General features: G+C 32.2%; 1 protein-coding gene across 1 annotated transcript in view; it reads left to right on the top strand.

Annotated features, from left to right (window-relative positions):
* Positions 1–17,362, top strand: part of LOC148610091 (tumor protein p53-inducible protein 11-like) — a 213,150-nt gene that overhangs the window by 33,811 nt on the left and 161,977 nt on the right. The window contains exon 2 of the mRNA XM_088542152.1: positions 5,875–5,990. The gene's annotated coding sequence lies outside the window, so the exon portion shown is untranslated. The remainder of the gene's footprint in view (positions 1–5,874; positions 5,991–17,362) is intronic.

A 17,362-nucleotide genomic window follows, 5' to 3' on the forward strand; every position in this document is an offset into this window, starting at 1 on the left:
ATTCTTTTTTTCACTCCATTTTAGAAAATGAAATCAGTTGGCCAAAAATCAAAGCTTTTCAAAATGAAAAGTTGGTGGCACAGTTTGTATTTAGGCAAATACAGCTTCATAGTTGAAATAAACCTTTGGTATAATGAATTGTTTGGCATCTCATTTCTTTTTTATTTTCACAGGACCTTGAATTTGGAAAAGAAAAAAAAGTTGCACTTTTTAGCTTCTATTTGACAAGAATAAACTCATTGTTTGTTATAAAAATGTGACACATCAATTTGTTAGCTAGCTATTCATATTCTTCATTATGACAGACTTCAACTTTTCCTGTTTGATATATCCGAAAATTTATTAACAAGACATTTCATGCTATCTTATTTTCTCCCACCTCACTACATGTGCGAATTACAGATGGAAATTTTATCATTATACTCCCTTTTTCTTAAACTCTCAAGAGAAGAAACTGACATTAGTTTATTTGCATGACTTAAAAAGTTTCCTTATATAATTCTTTGAGAAAATGATTGATTGCATCTAAAAATAAAACTTTTGTAGTTCAATGAACTGGTGAAACATTTCATCTTGATTTGTTATACAGTGGCAAAACTGATAGAAACAATTGATTTTACATACCAATGCACATATCAAATAAAATAAAAAAGGAAAGTTTGAAGAATGTTTGTTTTACAAATGGTAAGACTGATTGAAACAATCGATTTTGCATACTGACATGCATAACAAATAAAATACTAAATACTAAAAGGTAATCATTTGAAGGGAGTTAAATTTTTTTAATGGTAAGACAGATAGAAATGACTGATTTCACATCCTTGTCATGCATAATGAGTGAAATAATAAAGGGGGCATTCCAAGGGAGCTTTTTTTCTTTCAAGTTATAAGGCCAAGAAGAACAATTGATTTCACATATTGACATGCATATGAAATGAAATACTAAAGGGGGAACATTTGAAGGGAGTTTGTTTTTTTCATAGATAAGACTGGGAGGAACAATTGATTTCATATTCCAACAATCAATATGTGAAAAAATAAAAATCTGAGGGGTGTATTGGGTGGTTTGTATTTTTGTAACCAGTCTAATCTGACTATTCTTGAACAAACTGCCACTGTTAATGTTTTCACACTGTTGATATGAGATGCAGTGAAAGCCTGCCTAACAAACCTGTCAAATCTCATGCTTTTACATGAAAGTCACAGTTTCAAGCACAAAATCGTGTTCTCATGCTCACTAATTTTGCTGGCATGCTAATTCAACTTTTCAGATTTTTTCTCATGAAAATTAAAAAATAATGTTTTCCTCTCTTTGAGACTGGAATCAGAGGTTGTTTTGAATGTTTTTTTCACAAACTACTATTTCAAAACAAAACCGCTTCAAAAAGTATTATAGGGGGGTGATTAAGTTTTGTTACCCCCCCCCCCCCCCAACTCCCCCATGTCTTACTCCAAGTTTAGACCCTTTACAGATCTGGTCAAATCTGAATCACTTATAGGACAGATGTTGAAATATCATTGACCTGGTATAGACTGCTCATTAGATGTCTGGAAAAATACAACTAAATTTTTCTCCAGAAAAAAAATATAAACGTTGTGTGTATTGATTGTATTTTTTTATGTAAGTCTTCCTTGACTAAAAATGTGGAGTTGTTATTTGTCCCAGAAATTACACATTTGATGATTTTCAATAGAGTCTAACTGTGCTTCTCAGTGCCTGCCAAACTATTCCTTCATTCTGAGGCAGACATCACAGCAGATCTAGTTTAAAAGAAAGAACAACATGAGGTCTGGTCATTTGAGAACGACCCATGACACAGTCCCCAGAAAACAACACATGTCCTGGTCTTCTGAGAACAACACATGACCAGGTCTTCTGAGAACAACACATGATCTGGTTCTCTGAGAACAACACATTGCCTGATCCTCTGAGAACAACAAATGACCTGGTCTTCTGAGGACAACACATGGCCTGGTCCTCTGAGAACAACACATGGCCTGGTCATCTGAGAACAACACATGGCCTGATCCTCTGAGAACAACACATGACCTGGTCTTCTGAGGACAACACATGGCCTGCTCTCCTTAGAACAATACATGGCTAGGTTCGCTGAGAACAACACATGGCCTGGTCCACTGACATAAGTTTTCATAGTATAAATGATGTTCTTTTATTGCATTATCTTAGGTTAATACATCTATTTCAAAGAACTTTATATATCAGACAGTTCTGACAGTGAGTTAGTTGCCTTGTCCTACTATTGTATGTAGAGATCAACAATGGAAAAGGGTTATTACTTAACTACATCATACATGTGATGATAGACTTGCTACAAGTCCCTCTCTTTAAATCTGAGAATAAGTGAAAAATGTGTCCCTGTGAAAGCATATCTACTAATTATTGTGGGAGAGAGTAAGTAGTTTGTAGTGGTGTAACCAGAGAGGTAAGCCCCTTGCTTTGGGGTTTTTACATTACAGCTCAGACATTATTCCAAATCTTCACAGTATTTTTACAGTGTTGAACTTCTGGAAAATTTTCAAAAATGATATTGGTTTAGGTAATCTGACAGATTAAAGTATTCAGCATGATGTAATCTAACCATGGAGATATTTTCATGAAAATCTGTTGACATTTGTTTAAATCATTGTCCTTTTTTTATGTTGATCAACAACTCTGAAAACTCAAATACCAATGTCTTGAAACGTTATAGGAATATTGACCTCATTGTTCTTTATCTAATTTTTTAATTTCTTAAATGGCTCACTGGGGACCAGAATGATATAAGTATGGGCCTCTTTAATTGATAAAATTTTTGTTCCAAATGATAGAGCTACTTAAATGATTCATTTCTCCAGGTGAGTGATTCTGGCTCCAGATCTTTAGAGCCTCTAATTTCATTATTTTTGCCAATATCTCAACAACCATAACATCAGAACAACTTCTAATAAATAAAATTACTATCATGACTTTGTCTAGACCAACAAAAGTTATAATTGTGTTTCATAGAATTTAATCTTGAAAGATTTCATTAAACCGTCTGATCCAACATTTTTTATCTGGTTGGAAGTTGTGCCAAGAAATGGCATGTTAAAACCTCCTTGTGCTTTTGAATTGGAAGCAAAGGAGTACAGTAAAACCTATCTGAGCAACTACCTGTATTCAGCAATGACGTATCTTAGCAACTACCTGTTTTCAGCAATAACCTGTCTTGCATCCACCTGTATTCAACAGTAATCTGTCTAAGAAATCACCTGTATTCAATAAAAAACCTGTCTTAGCAACCAACTGTATTTAGCAATAATCTGTCTTAGCAACCACCAGTATTCAGCAGTAACCTGTCTTAGCAACCACTTGTATAAAACAGTAACCTGCCTTACCAACCACCTGTATTCAACAGTTACCTGTCTTAATAACCACCTGTATTTAGCAGTAATCTTTCTTAGCAACCTACTGCATTTGCAATAACCGTTCTTAGCAACTACCTGTATTCAATAATAACATCTCTTAGCAACCACTGTATTTAGCAATAACCTGTCATAACAATCACTTGTGTTCAGCAGTTAACTGTTAGCAACTATCTGTATTCAGCATTAACTTGTCTTCAGCAACCACCTGTATCAGAAACTTGTGTTAGCAACCACCTGTATTCAACAGTAACCTGTCTTAGCAACCACTTGTATTAAACAATAATCTGCCTTAGCAACCACCTGTATTCAGCAATAACTTGTCTTAGCAACCATCTGTATTCAGTTATAACCTGTTTTAATGATCACCTGTATTCATCAATGACCTATCTTAGCAGCCACCTGTATTCAGCAATAACCTGTCTTAGCAATGTTGCTTTATTCATCAGTAACCTGTCTAAGCAATAACCTGTCTCAAGGTGATTGGTTAAACTATTCCTATGTTCTATGTAAAAGTATCCTGTAAACTGTTTTAAAAGACAAACAGTTGTAGGTGAACATGATTTTGTCCTCCCTTGGAAGGTCACTTAAGAAAGTTTTGACTGTATGTATTGAAGTGAAAATAATAAGCAAACTGTTCTGGTTGTATTGACATTAGCATTCTTAGAATGATAGAAGGCTTACATGTCACTTTCATTGTTTTTCAGAATATGTTTTTTGAAAGTTCATAGATGATTGTTGGAGAAAGCCTAGTTGCTACTTCCATCTGCAAATACAGCAGATGATTTTGTTTTGTTTTGATACTGATATACTTTAAACTAATTTAAGTATATAGTTAACACTGTCCTATCATTTATAGTTATTCCTAAAGCGACAACTTACTATACCCCTACTCAAAGGATGGATGGTTTATTGGAATCACCCTGCCTGTCTATCATTCCGTCCTTAATTTCTTCTCTGTTGTCTCAACTCCCAAGGGATGGTTTGAAGTCAAATATATTTAGATTGTGCAATTTTGGTTGCTGTCCAATGTCAACTTCCTGTTTGAATTGCCATACAAGTTGGGGTATATCTAGCACATAAAAACAGGTTGACTATCAACAAATTTACTGTTTCCTGTGAAAGTACTATTGTTCGTGAGGTACCAATTTTCGTGGTTTTTGTGGGTAGGCCAAACTATGAAATTAATTTTATTTTCAACATAAAGGATATTCTTGTTGATGTATATACTTAAAACCTCAAAACCACAAATTCAAGAACCAACAAACCTGCGTTTCTTTCCCAATCCACGAAAACTGGTATCCACAAATAAAATTACTTTCACAGTAGTTACATTTATTTATCAGAATCAATAGTTGTAGTGTCTCTAATTGCTGGTAGTCCTTTGTTTGTACATTTGTGTAATGAAAGATCAGTTTCTTATTTCAGTTTTGACAAGGGACTCCGACCTTTTTGAACTGAATTTTTTAGGTGTGTTTAGTTAAAATATTTTTTTCCATAATGGCCAGATTTTAAAGGGGTTGGGTTGTGATCAAGACAATGTTCTTTAACTCTGCCACATTTTTTGTGTCTGTCCCAAGTCAGCAATTTTTGGCCTCTGTATTATGGCAGCAACTGTTTCGTTGTACCTGTGTATATTGTTGTTTTGGGACCAGCTGCAGCCTTCCCGGCGGTATGAAGATTTTCTCATTATTTATTGAAGACCCATGGTTGGCCTTGAGTTGACATTTTTCATCAAAGTAAAGTTGCTGTCTCTTTGACATAATCACCAAATCATTAATTTTGATATTTCATAAGATAGTGGATTTTTGAAGTCCAGAATATCAAAGTTTATTTTTTGAAAACCATGAAAAAATTGTCACCCATTAAAAATATTTATCCCATAGTACCTATTTAAAAAACTAAGGGGTGTTTGTTTATACAGGATTCAGTTACATACACAGCCAAATGTGTCACATATGATAATCATATGGTGCTCGATTCATATACTAATCATTGGTAATCATATGGAAATCAGGCATATGATAACATGAGCTTGAAAACATGATAATCATACATTCGTGAAAAACATGTGATTATCATGATTCTTGTATGATAATATGGGCTTGAAAACATATGATAATCATATGTTTGTGAAAAACATGTGATTATCATATGATAACTATGCGATTAGCTTATGTTAACTGAAACATGGTGCTCAATTCATATGATAATCATATGACGCAAACCATATGATTCTCATGTGTGGCACATTTGCCTGTGTATTGGATTAGACAGGTTGCCGTGTTAACACTTTTCTATTGGTAGCATTTTAAGAAATTTGGCAATAAGTTTATACCGGTACATGCTTGGTATGCCAGTTTTGATAAGGAAGTAATCACTGACATTGACATTGATTTTCTGTTCACCACTTCAGTATGTCCTAAAATGACTATTATCAATTGACTATACACTATATCTTTGTTATAGATGGTGCCATCACTGCAGACAGTTGACAAATCTGAGTGATTCAATCACATCTCGTTAAGTAGTGGAATAGATGGTTTGATGGATACTTGGAAAAATTGAAAGAAGAGTTGTTAAAGGTAGGAAAGGAGTTGATGATAGGAACTTCTTGAATTTTAGGAATAATCATTGAAAAGTATTGAATTTGTTAAAAAAAAGTTTTGAGTCTTTATCATTTAGTTTTGCCAATTTCTGTATACTCAGGTAGCACTTATATGCAAAAAAAAACAAACAAATAAATAAACAAAGAAATATTGAGCAATAGTTCAATAGTTTTAGGAGATCACAATGACATAAGTCACATTTAAAACTATTATTTTGTAGAATAAAGATATAAAACTCTCTTTAAATTCAGAATTTAGTACAAGCATTGCCCTAAAGTTAAGTCTTCCCATAGTAATATTGCAATAATTAACAATTTGAAATTGAATTTTTAGATTTTTTTTATCTAAATTTTTTACCAATATCACAAAAACTTGAATGGCATTTTGGTCTTCAAAAGCAAAATTGATGTTAAAATTAGATTGTGGATTTTAGTATCACAAATGCTAACTTTACATGATTTTACTGTCTTCATATAACAGGAAAAATTGCAACATATGTTTATAATATGTATAGGACTATCATGAAAAAAAAAATTAAAAATAAACATATTGATATGGTGCAAATTTCCTGTGTTGTGACATCCTTATGAATTTTAGTTTGATCTGATCCATGACAGTGATACCTGCTTTAACAGAACCTCAAATGGAAGGATTTGATCACTTTAGGCAGATGCTAAGTTTACACATATTCAAAAGGAATGAAAAATTATAAGAACAGAACTCAAACAGACATATAGTATAGAGAAAGTATCAAGTGTATTTTAAGTGTGACATACACAGGTTTTACTATACAGCCCATCCTGTCTAAACCAAACTTTGAATCAATCAGAAATATATTCAAACTAGATATCTTATGACATTTCATGATCATAATTTTAGTATGTTTTGAATCTGTATGAACCTATATACAGTGAAAACATTACTCAAAAACTGTATTCAGTTACAAGGGGGTAGATTTAAACAGGTTCACTCTATTAAGAATTTGCATATTCTAAGCGTATTAATTTTTGTGGTGTCCAAATTTTTAAAATGTTCATAGAGGACAGAAAATTCCGAAAACAGTCCTCACCAGGTTGAATATAATAATGTACTATGCTAATATCATTTTTTGAAACTTCGAAAATTGTTACCCACAAAGTACATTTATTTAATAAAAAATATTAATATGTTTACAGTATAAAAGCATAACTTACTAACAAAGCGATAGTTCTATAATTACCAGTTATGCAATAACTGCATATGGAGAACAAGTCTTAGAGGGGATGTGTTGGTTGGATGTTTAGAGCATATAACTTAAAATCACAAGGTATAATTTCTGACTGTGGGTTTGAAAATAAGTGTAATGATTTATATGATTTACGTAATGCAGAACTACAAGGTTTCTTTGTACCATGCAGGGTAGTTTGTATGGCTTTTCACTGCAAATTACAAAAATAGATTTCAATCCTGAAAAGAAAAGTCCATATATAACTATAAAGAATCACTTAGGGCAGGATTTTAACAGGAAGATGTTATGTACTTAATTATATACTGTCTTAGTCTTTGCTACTTAGATTGGCACAGTGTAAAAACAAGGTTCCTTCACACTTTTCTGTTGTTGATTTTTCTTTCAATTGTACCCTAAAATTCTCTTCTTACTATTATTACAGTCCTTGAACTGATCCATGCAATGCTTTGACAGATCGATGACTGTTTACTGATTGATCGATGATGGATCGATGACTGATAACCGGTGACCGATCTGATCACAGTTTAATTAGGTAAAATGGCATAAAATCTGTTAAAAATAAATGTTAAATTAAAGTATAAATTGATGTTTAAATCTATTACATTACATAAATATGTGTAAAATTGACGAAGTCAACAACAAAAACTGTAAAATACATTGACCGCTCTGTGGTCATGTGATGCAATCACCAGTTTAATTGATCGGTTTGACGGATCGATGACTGACCAGAAACTGATCAAGTAAACAACAAAAACCGTAAAATACATTGACCGCTCTGTGGTCATGTGATGCGATCACCAGTTTAATTGATCGGTTTGACGGATCAATGACTGACCAGAAACTGATCGGTGATCGATGACCGATCACAATTTTTGCTGCACGGATTGGTTCAGGTATTGTACTTCCTCTCAATGGTATGTCACTATATTGTTTTAGATCTTCCTCTCTTTTTTTCTTCCTTCACATGCCAATTATAGGCTAACCTTAAGGATGTTTTTTCAGGTGGTCTGTGAGGATGAACATTACTAGGCCACCTTCATCTTGATTGCATCAATAAAGTCTGAAATGTATTTTGGTGAAAATCATTTGATGATAAAAAGATTTGGGATAAAAGATTTGTTTTCATTGCATCGTGTCCGATTGATGTTCAAATATAGCATCTAGGGCTTACTTTCACAACACATATAGGTCGATGTTTAAACATTGTCAAAATTGTTAAGGACCTACAGTGGCTCAATATTATCCTGATTTTCAAACATTTCTGTCCCCTCCCCCCACACAAAATACCCATGTGATAAGTAGGAAAACAAAATTGTCAATCTGTTACTATACTAACTAGTCTAAGTGTAATTGTAGCATGTTTTATGTAGATTTATAGTAAATAATGCTTATAAAAGCCTGTTAGTAGAGTATCGCTGATGTAATCAGTGGTAAAGAACGGTTTATGGACTTCACCGAATTAGAACTACTTATTATTAAGTTCTGTTAGTGCCAATATTGGAATTTATAGCTTGTAAAATGAGGGATTATTACGTAATTTGAACATAATTACTTTTGCCAGAATCAATTTTGCTTCAACATCTTAACTAGTACTAGAATCCGTAGACTTGAAAAAAAAAAAAATAAATTGTCATGATTGTACTTGTTGTCTTTTAATTACATGAAAAAGCTAGATGAACTCAGAATGGAAAAAACGATTGTGAAGTAAACCAAATTATTTACATTGATACTTATTTCCTTGGTTTTCTGATGTCAACTTGACTTTGTGGCTATTAAATTTCACTATTACCACTCACACCAACATGTGTTCCATAAGAAAGGAACTTAATTACAGCATCTCATTTTTGCTCAAGATAAAAATTGGTTGACAGTGTTTTAGAAAGCAGGTTGTGTTTTTTTACATTGTTTGATTATTATCACATTAAACCCATACTTCATATAGGGCAACATTAGGTTATATCCTGGAGTATTGACTTGTTGGATTTAACAAGACTGGATATATGTGTTTGATGGTACAAGGCTGTCTGTCCTACTTTAAAATAACACCAATGGATTTTGTAAGTTATTTTAATAATCTTTGATACAATTTTTTGTTTTTATGGAAAGTTCTGTTTGTTATTTGAGTACTCTGTTTTTTATACTCCCTATCATAGAGTGGGGCTATGATGCAATCACCTATTTCATCCATTAATCCATCAGCCTGACCAACTGTTTCGCTTTTTTGTAACAGATTTCTCAGCCTCTATTGGAGGGATTGCTTATATATTTTGTATATTTCTTTTGCATTATGACTTGTACTGTGCCTCCCCTTTCTAGATTCCTCACTTATCTACTTCATGTTTATCATATAACTTGATTTAACAGAAATGGTTTAGTGGGGGTATTCTTAGCATAACATACCTTTTAAGGTCAGTGTCAAAGCCCTTTGAAGTTTATTTTTATTGATAAATTCTTGTTTATGTACTCCATTATAATGGTTAGACTTTCTTCTATTCAGTCAAGAAGCCTTAAACATTACTGAGTTAGGTTCCAATTTAACAGTTTTTGCCTTGATATTGCCATTTATTATATAATCTTTCCTTCTTTTGATTATTAGTTAGACTATCAGTCTGGTAATTTTATAATTCCTGTTGCTAAAATATGAATTTTAGGCATATATAAATGATAAAATCACAGTGATAGTTTCTTGTCATTTTTCAAGTGAACAAAATGTCTGTTTTTCTTCTGTTCGGTAGAGTTGTTGTAATGTTACAAGTTTCCACATTTTTTTCTGTCTGATTTGGTTGCACATTGTACTATCCTGGACAAAATATTAAAATTTCCACAATGTGAGTTGTAATTATGGCGAAATGAAACTTTTACAACTTTTGCATTAATAATAATTAGATTGCAGTAATTTCTGAATTTTCAATAATTAGATTTGACAAAAAAAAAAAGGAATAAAGAATACTATTAATTTGAGAAAATCACTTGTATACTATAGGATTCTTAGAGATATACCAGTGTTTCAGGTGTGAATAAACTTTTTACGGCCATAAGAAGAACTGGAAATGAACTTGATTAGAGTTATGGCCAGTATTTACTGGGATATAAAAGAGTAATTGTTCTGTAGAATGGATTGAGCTAAGAGGTTTTGGACACTATGTTTACATCATGATATTGTTTTTATTGAAGTTACATTAAAAAGAGAGATAAGACAAAGTTGGTCCATTCGCTGTAAAATTGAAGTGTTTTAAAAGTGCAGTTCTGCCTAAAAACCAGGCAGTGGCTTATAATGGGTGATTCATGCATTTCTTAATCCCAAATAATTTTTATTGCAAATTTTCTGTAGGCCCCACAGAAACTTTATTAGGAAATGTAAGTGCAAATAAAAGTGGGGCACAGGAGATATTGAAACTTAAAATTTAGTTATGATCCACTACAGAAAAAAAACTACAGGAAAATTTACTGGCAGAATTTTTATGCTAAAACTATTCAAATATTTCAAGATATATAGAAGATCCCAATATTTTTTTATTGGAAATCCTTTGGTAAGCCTCATAGAAACTGTATTTAAAAATAAAAGTGCATATGAAAGTTGTCCACTGGAGATATTAACACTGAGATTATGGTTATGCTCTACTACAGAAAAAGTACAGGAAAACTTCACACCAGAATTTTTACACTAAAACCAGTCAAAAAATATTTCACAATAAGTAGAAGATCCAAGGACATGAACATAGGAAGAGTTGTTTTTGGGACCTAACAAATGTATTTATACAGTTATATTGATTATCTTAAGATATGATGAATCAGCCCCTGTCTGGTTTTTAGGCAGAACCATACCTTAAAATACATTTGCCATGACTTTTGGATTAGGTTATGTAGAAATCTGCCACTTACTGAGAACAAAATGGAAAATGGTCCATTAAAATTAGGAAGAGGAAACACGTAGTCTTAATATTTTACCGTTCTTTGCTTCTTATGAAAAGCTTTCATAGCATATTCATATTACCTCAAGATGTTAGTAAGTACTCCTGAAATTCTACCTCTGTCATTGTTAGCTTTTTGCCATATGGTTCTGACTAAGATTACCTGGGAGATATCCATTTGTGCCAGTTTTGTGTCCTTTTGCTCCAAAATTTATTCAATGCCCAACTAATTATTGTATTTGATTGCACCACTTGAAGTATAGTAAACTTGCCATCCCTCTGGCATACATTATTCTGACTGAGCCAATCAGTCCTTACTCTATCCCTTTAAATACCACATGCTTGGCGGCATGGTAGCAGTGACTACCAATTTTAAAGTCTTTGATGTGTCTCCACAGGGGAATGACCCCAAGACCTTGTGCATTTGAGGTGATCAGGCTACCCTCCACAGGGGAATGACCCCAAGACCTTGTGCATTTGAGGTGAGCAGGCTACCCTGAGACCACTGAGGCATTATCTATATATTGAATCCTTTTGTACCTACATCAAAATTATATTCCCACAGCAATTATAATAATGAATTAGTAATTGATTAATATAGATAGATCTCTTGATTATGTATAATATTGCCCAACTATTATAAAATCTTAATGAATATTTGATAGTTGAGGCCATATCTGGAGTGGAAAGTTTACAGAGATTAGAAATAGTGTCTAATTTATTCCAGTAAATCTTGATAAAATCCAACTTTGATATTTATATCCAGAAAACAGCTTTATTTTATTATGCCCTCAGTCAGTTAGTGTTCTTGTCTTTCATTCAGTCCATGTTTCATTTTTTTTCCTTCATGTATCGTTTTGCCATATACCACAACACAAGGTTTTTTTTACTTTTTCCATACAACTTTCAAGGAAAATTTCATGGATATTCAGGAGGAACTACCATGCTACTCTATCTGTATTATGTCTGTCTACCTTTGTATGTACCTTGTAAGTCCAACTCCTACAAAAACACACAATTGATTATGTCTCTCCCCAAATTCGCAGGAGACGTCATGTTTGTGCCATGTCCATCTTTCTGTCTCTCTGTCTGCCACACTTTCTCAGATACTACTGCAACAAATTTCATAAAACATGACAGATACCGGTAGTAAGGACATAATATTATGTTATGCATATCACCAGAAATTTATGATCCACTGAATTTCATGGGAATTATACCACTTAGAACATTGTATGGGGAAGACATAAGTTTCTGTAAGCAAAAAAACTTTGATTTTAGTATTATATAAAACTTGTATGAAGAAAATTGATTATTGTCAGATGCATGTAAGGGAAAATAATCTTAACTTAAGGGTTTACATGTTTATAAGTGCCATAGGAAGAAGGATATATAGTTTTGTGAGTCTTTGTTCTTTTCTAATTTCTGTTTATGTATAAACACCAGATAAGAATAAAACACCAAACTATGGATTTTTAATCAATTAACTTTTAAACTTGTAATTTTGACTTTAAGAGTGTAAATTGAATATAAGCTGTGAGGCAAAATTATGTGTACTTTATGAGTTAGAAATATTTACTTAAGCTGTGTAATATGTTTTTACATCCGATCTTCTTGACAGATATAAGGCTATTTAAAACATTCAGATTTTTATGCTCCATGAACTTAGTTGATTCAGTTTCATGGTACATATTGACTTCAAGTGTTTACGTCTGTTTAAATAGTATCTATTGTTGTATTTCCTCATCTAATTTTTATAAATGTTGTCTTTCTGCCTGCCTGTCTGTTCATCCAAAAAATGTGCTCCCTTGCTATTTCATCTTATTTTTCTAATTGGATTGAAGCTTAACTTTCAGTGCAAATTTTAGATGGTGAAAACCTTTTTTTAAACAATATTTTTGGGTCTTGAAAGAGAAAAGAAGGGGCACATATGTTTTTTTGTAAGAACAGGCTTTCAAGTGGGCCCTTATTTTCCTAAAGTTCCTTATTTTTCAAAGCAGCCTTAATTTTACTTATAAAAGTAGAAGAATCCTTAAAAACCGTATTTTTGTTGAGAAATTCTTATTTTTCAAATTTTAAAATTTTTAAGTAGTAATTTCCCTTTATATTGTTTGTATTAATGGAATTTAGCTTAGTATACTTTCAGGAAATGAATATTATGATCAAATAAACACCTCAGAAGACATTTTGGTGGTCATTAGCAGTTCACAGCATTCTTTGGACCCATACTAGTTCAACTTCTAATGGTCGAACTGGAATACTGAATACAACTGTTGATGGCCACTGACATGATCTTCTGGGTTGGTAAATTGCTTTTATATTGTTGTCTTTAGCCAGTGGTAAGTAACTTATTTTTGTCATCCCTTATTTTTGTGTTAAAAGCCCTAAAAAATCCTAAATTTAGCCCTTATTTTTTTAAGAATTTGGCCCTAAAAATAGCCCTTATTTTTTACAAAAAGTCACTTGAAAGCCTGTAAGAAAAGGGGGATATATTTGTTAAGGTCAGCATCCAGCTTTGTTATTTAATGAAAATTTTAGCTTACCCATTAAAAAGACTTATTTTTTGTGTTAAAAATGACTTAAAACAGACAAAAAAAGGTTTAGAGCTATAACATCATTTAGGTGTCAATTACTTCAAAAAATATCTTCTGTGCAACTTGCATTAATTTCTTACGGAAGTGGGAGTTTTTGTGATGGTATTTCGTTTCAGACTTAAAGGCCACATTCTTCAACAAGCTACATATTATATAAGAAGTTATACATTTTGTTGGTATAGGCATATATCATAATATGACAATTTTTACTGTTAAAAAAAATGCTATTGTTTTTATTTGATCTTGGTCACAAAATTTTCCTATCACCTGATCAATAAACAAGGTCATGAACTTTAAAAGATGCCCCTGTTAAATGGACTACTTTTACCAATGAAGTAATCCTGTCTGAAAAAAAAGCATGTGTTTGGAATAAATTAATATGAATTTATCATAGTTTTTGCCAAAATATTAAAATTATAAGGATTGCAACTAATATCTGAATATGTTGTCTTTGGTTCGATTTACCCATAACATAAATCTCTTTGTGGTTTATTCTGTGAAAATTGAACCAAAGTTCTTTATACAAGATAATATATTCAGATATAAGTTGCATTACTAAATTATTGTTGGAAAATATAAGTAGCAGTCTTTATAAAAATCAGACAGGAGGTGATTCAGGCATATCAAAAACCGACCAAATTCAGTTTTTTTAATGTTCTGAAACAGTTATAGATCACATAACCAGTCTTAGGTTTTCACTTAATTGTTGCACTTCCAAGATAAAAATTATATATATTGTCCATGAAATTGGCACTTAGCAAGAGTTATTGTTCTTGATTTTGTCTGATTTGGTTGATTTTGGTGGATGATAAATGTATGATTTTCTCAAAAATACATATCTTTATTGTTCTGTAGAGATAAAGCATATGTAGATTTAAAAAGCAAAGTTTGTTTGGTGGATTTTTATACTTCATGAAATACTTTCCCATTGGCAGTGAATTTTATGTGGACTTGGACTAAAAGTGTTTACACATGTGACTAAACTCACTGGCAAAGAAAAATGTAATGGAATCAAGATTTTTTTCTTTAATTTGGTAGAATTTATATATATTGATGTCATTTTACATTAAGGATTCCATTTTATACATAGGCAAACTGCAAAAAAAGTTTTCTTGGCAAAGTAAGCACAACATTTGAATAAATATTATGCAATATCCATACTAATTTGAATAGTTTATGTTCAGGTCCAAATTTTAAATGGAACTCATTCCTAACTAATGCTATAATCTTTTGGTGGTTGCTGATGTGGTATGGTTAAGCTACAAATTATCGACTTGCTGTCTTTTATAATACTAAGATGTAGGTGTTGGAAAACTTTAATCTTCCTTTAAGAGACGTTAATTCTATTTTCCACAAGAAACTGAGAAATTAGTTTGTGACATGTTGGTAATTAAAGTCAAAGTATATGTGTTCTGTGAAGACAATCTTTATGTTTCTATTGATTAGGACAGAAATATATTTGAAAAGTAATGATGGAAATAAATTGTTAGCTAACTGTAGGAAAGGAAATCCTTGACAGATATTAAAGAGGGAATATCAGTGCAAGCCTATTGGAAACATACAGATGTTTATGCTGCATAAATAGATGACAGGATGGGGAGTGGGAGCAAATACTGAAAACATACAGATGCTTAATGAACAAAGTTGACTGGTTTGGAAGTAGGAGCAAAGCTTACTAAAAACATACAGATGCTTAATGAACAGTTGACAGGTTTGGGAGGGGGAGCAAAGCTTACTGAAAACATACAGATTCTCATTGATCGATTGACAGGATTGGGGGCATATAATACATAGTGGTCTTAGGGATGGGGTCCACGCCATCCATCCATGTTTAACATATTATGAATATTTCAGTGCCATACTAATTGAAGGTTCTTACCTTGTTATATATTTTTTTTTTATTTAGTGTGTGCAGAATATGATACAAGTAACCTGTGATGTTTAAACCCATTTTTGTTGTCTATCATACATTAATTACATGAAAATCTTATAAAGCTCAATTAAAGCAATTTTTAGTATTCTGGGTTGGGCAACACATTTTCTTGTTTGAAAAACTGTGAAAGTACTTTTATTTGGGGTACCAATTTTCTTGGATTAGGGAAAAATTTGTACAGGTGCACCTGGTCCATGCTCCAAGTTTTTAGTAGAGTCCGCATTGCTCATTTACTTTTGTTACTTTGTATGTATTATTTTAGTTATGTTCGTTGTTGTGTATGTCTGTTTTCCATGTCTGGTCTTTGTCCCTGGATTATATTCTTTTGATTTCCGTTAGAGTGTTTGTTCCTTTGATTATTCTTGAATTTGTGGATTTGACAACTCAATCATACAAACAACTAGAAAATGTCCTTTTCCGTAGGGACCAAATTTTGTGATTTACCAAAGAAACAAAAACCATGAAAATTGGTACCAATTGAACAATACTACTTTCATGGTACAGTGAAACAGGTCTAAACCCAACCTGGAATAAATAAGTTAAAAACTTGTCTAAAACACTCTTTTAGAAGTCCTTTCATATCAGTTTAAATATGTTGAAATGGCTTGAACTGGCTTTCCTACACATAAATGGCCTCGCTTCATGTGATAGTAAGAAAGGTGTGTCAATATTTTATGATATTGAGGATTAAAAAAAAAAATTATACTCTGTAGTAGAAATTATGGAACATTTTTTAAGTCATTCATAAAATAAAATCTTTTAACAGAGCACCCATTTTGTAAAGAAATAAAATGTTAGCTGTTGTATTGATGCACTTTCTAGTAAGAAAGCAATAAAAAGAAGAAATATTTGCTGATTAAGGCATACAAAGCTATGGAAAATACAGAACAAAAACTCACTTTGAAAAAGCTCCAAACATTATGCTATTATGGCAGGTAGATTAACAGCAAAAATGATTATCATATCCACCAAAGACAATGAAACTTTAATGGCATAGCTTCAAACACAATAGAAGAAAATTGACTAGCTCTTATGTCGAGCATCTATTTTAATAGTATTACAACACATGGAATTCTCCTGATAGTTCCTGGTGATTGATGTTCATTGGTATTAGGACAGATCTTCTATGTTTTAATTAAAACAACTTAAAGCTTAAATATTGCTTTGCATGCAGTATAATGATAGCTATAGGCAGAAAGGGGAGATAATATCATTTGTCTTTCTAAATAAGGAATTATGACTTTATAGCATGCCATATTGCCACAAAACTTTAAATTCAATGTCTTTGACCTGAGATGCAATGTTTTTGTGCTTTCAGCATTTTCAGAGAACATAATTTAAATTGTTTGTTGTTGAAAGTAGTAATTGAAAATCTTAATGATCTTGTAACTAGAAATTTTATGACATTTTTTAGGACTAAGTTACTTCCTGAAGGGATATCTGGCATTAGATTTTTTTCTTTTAAGCTCACCTGGATAGAGAGGTCCTATGAGCATGAACCATGAAATGGTAACTGCAAAATCCTAAACTTGGTACTTTCAGTTATTTAGGAGATTATTTCCCAAAACTCTTTGATAGGTCCTTCTAAAGAGCCTTATTTTGGTCCATTTGATGGTATAGGTAATAATTCTCAATATTTAATGCTCAACGTCATCAAGACCACAAATGCAAATATTTGGAAT

The sequence above is a fragment of the Perna viridis genome, chromosome 8 (genome assembly GCF_037379345.1).
Source record: "Perna viridis isolate PV_CMFRI_1.1 ecotype Kerala chromosome 8, ASM3737934v1, whole genome shotgun sequence".
NCBI lineage: Eukaryota > Metazoa > Mollusca > Bivalvia > Mytilida > Mytilidae > Perna > Perna viridis.